This window comes from Dendrobates tinctorius, unplaced genomic scaffold, assembly GCF_039654945.1.
Source record: "Dendrobates tinctorius isolate UK_male_01 unplaced genomic scaffold, ASM3965494v1 ptg000063l, whole genome shotgun sequence".
NCBI lineage: Eukaryota > Metazoa > Chordata > Amphibia > Anura > Dendrobatidae > Dendrobates > Dendrobates tinctorius.
Window position 1 is genome coordinate 32,809,814 of NW_027361731.1, and position 3,130 is coordinate 32,812,943.

The window sequence follows — 3,130 nt, forward strand, 5'->3', positions numbered from 1 at the left end:
AACCCTCTGTATTTACTTTCATGCAGTCTTCTCTTTATGGTAGATTTGGATATTGATATGCCTACCTCCTGTAGAGTGTTGGTCACTTGATTGGCTGTTGTGAAGGGGTTTCTCTTCACCATGGAGATTATTCTGCGATCATCCACCACTGTTGTCTTCCGTGGGTGCCCAGGTCTTTTTGCATTGATGCGTTCACCAGTGCTTGCTTTCTTTCTCAGGATGTACCAAACTGTAGATTTTACCACTCCTAATGTTGTAGCAATTTCTCGGATGGGTTTTTTCTGTTTTTGCAGCTTAAGGATGGCTTGTTTCACCTGCATGGAGAGCTCCTTTGACCGCTTGTTTCCTTCACAGCAAAACCTTCCAAATGCAAGCACCACACCTCAAATCAACTCCAGGCCTCTTAACTGAGAATGACATAACGAAGGGATTGCCCACACCTGTCCATGAAATAGCCTTGGAGTCAATTGTCCAATTACTTTTGGTCCCTTTAAAAACAGGGTGGCACATGTTAAGGAGCTGAAACTCCTAAACCCTTCATCCAATGTTAATGTGGATACCCTCAAATGAAAGCTGAAAGTCTGAACTTCAACGGCATCTGAATTGTTTTGTTTACAATTCATTGTGGTAATGTCTAGAACCAAAATTAGAAAAATGTTGTCTCTGTCCAAATATATATGGCCCTAACTGTATATCTCCCTCTGTGACCCCCATAGACCAGCACACTGCTCTCCTGAAATACTCTGTGCTGCTGTCTCCCTGCTCCTCCCCCATATATCTCCCTCTGTGACCCCCATAGACCAGCACACTGCTCTCCTGAAATACTCTGTGCTGCTGTCACCCTGCTCCTCCACAATATATCTCCCTCTGTGACCCCCATAGACCAGCACACTGCTCTCCTGAAATACTCTGTGTTGCTGTCACCCTGCTCCTCCACCATATGTCTCCCTCTGTGACCCCCCCATAGACCAGCACACTGCTCTCCTGAAATACTCTGTGCTGCTGTCTCCCTGCTCCTCCCCATAGACCAGCACACTGCTCTCCTGAAATACTCTGTGCTGCTGTCACCCTGCTCCTCCCCATAGACCAGCATACTGCTCTTCTGAAATACTCTGTGCTTCTGTCACCCTGCTCCTCCACCATATATCTCCCTCTGTGACCTCCCATAGACCAGCACACTGCTCTCCTGAAATACTCTGCTGCTGTCACCCTGCTCCTCCCCCATATATCTCCCTCTGTGACCCCCATAGACCAGCACACTGCTCTCCTGAAATACTCTGTGCTGCTGTCACCCTGCTCCTCCACCATATATCTCCCTCTGTGACCCCCATAGACCAGCACACTGCTCTCCTGAAATACTCTGTGCTGCTGTCACCCTGCTCCTCCACCATATGTCTCCCTCTGTGACCCCCCATAGACCAGCACACTGCTCTCCTGAAATACTCTGTGCTGCTGTCTCCCTGCTCCTCCCCATAGACCAGCACACTGCTCTCCTGAAATACTCTGTGCTGCTGTCACCCTGCTCCTCCCCATAGACCAGCACACTGCTCTTCTGAAATACTCTGTGCTGCTGTCACCCTGCTCCTCCACCATATATCTCCCTCTGTGACCTCCCATAGACCAGCACACTGCTCTCCTGAAATACTCTGTGCTGCTGTCACCCTGCTCCTCCACCATATATATCCCTCTGTGACCCCCCATAGACCAGCACATTGCTCTCCTGAAATACTCTGTGCTGCTGTCACCCTGCTCCTCCCCCATATATCTCTCTGTGACCCTCCCCATAGACCAGCACACTGCTCTTCTGAAATACTCTGTGCTGCTGTCACCCTGCTCCTCCACCATATATCTCCCTCTGTGACCTCCCATAGACCAGCACACTGCTCTCCTGAAATACTCTGTGCTGCTGTCACCCTGCTCCTCCACCATATATCTCCCTCTGTGACCCCCCATAGACCAGCACACTGCTCTTGAATTATATTCAGAAAAGGATAATAAAGGGAAATTTTGGTATGAAAAAGTTGCAAAATATGGAACGCTTCCACGGTTTTGCGTGTCATCCTTGCGCAGGGGCCATGCTAATCTTCTCTGTATCGTTCCAATTTTAGTATGTGTGCTGCCGAAGGGCGCACAATAGTAATACTGGCCTCACCGCTGTATAGAGACCATTGGGATCAGAACTTTTAAGTTGTGGAGAGTTTTATAAGTGGTGCAGATTTTTATAACTTATGCAAAAATTTTGTCACAAGTCTATGGATGTATTCATAAAAAATAGGAAGTAATTGGCAAATAATCAATATTTTGTCACAAACAAATATGCAAATAAGCGCCGCAGAGGATGCTGGGAGAAGTGAGTGTGGAGCAAAGGAGCCTGGTTGTTCCACTGCTACAGGTCGCAGATAGCGTGTGTGACCGCGGAGGAATCTATTGGTCACTTTTACCTCGGGGTCAGAGGCGTAGCTAGTGGGTTTTGGTTCAGAGAACTTGTGAGTGGGCCCCTAACCAGGGAACCGTGATTACAATTGGGGGAAAGAAATCTGTCTCTCTTCATTATATTATGTAAACATATATAGAAATGTCTTGGGAGACAGTATGCACAGTGTCTCTAGCGGATTTATGGTGGGGACTTGGGTCTAATCGATTTATTACCAGCATTCAGATATGACACTGTTTCTGTCTCCTTGTGTGATTTCCTTCCCCTTAGCGACATACGGTTGTGGATAAGATGTTTGGCTTTATTGCCTAACATTATCTATGAGCCTTAGGGTTGTGTATCGCTTCCTCTAGAGTGTCCTTTATACCTATGTCAGTATGGCTCTTTGGAAATGAATAAACCAATAGCCATTGAGCTTACCCCTCCTGTTTATTGACATGGACTCATTATGGCGCTTATCACCATATTAAAATGTTATTTATTGCCGCCTCTCTTGTGGGTTTTCCCAGCCATTAGGTACCTATATACGGTTTCCAAACGGGCACTTAGTTGCCCCATATTCACACGGCTCTTCTTGTCCATCTGTGAACTTTTCCTTGCCGCAGGGATGGCGCATGCGCGTTTGCGCACACATTTTTGCTTGCTGGTACCAGCGCATGCGCACTTACACGGCTTTTTGGTTGAATGCTTCTGCAC

General features: G+C 47.3%; 1 non-coding gene across 1 annotated transcript; it reads right to left on the minus strand.

The window, feature by feature from the left end:
- Nucleotides 1–2,024: 2,024 nt before the first annotated feature.
- Nucleotides 2,025–2,132, minus strand: LOC141094407 (U6 spliceosomal RNA). Its single transcript, XR_012233066.1, has one exon. It is a non-coding gene; the product is annotated as a U6 spliceosomal RNA (small nuclear RNA).
- Nucleotides 2,133–3,130: the final 998 nt, after the last annotated feature.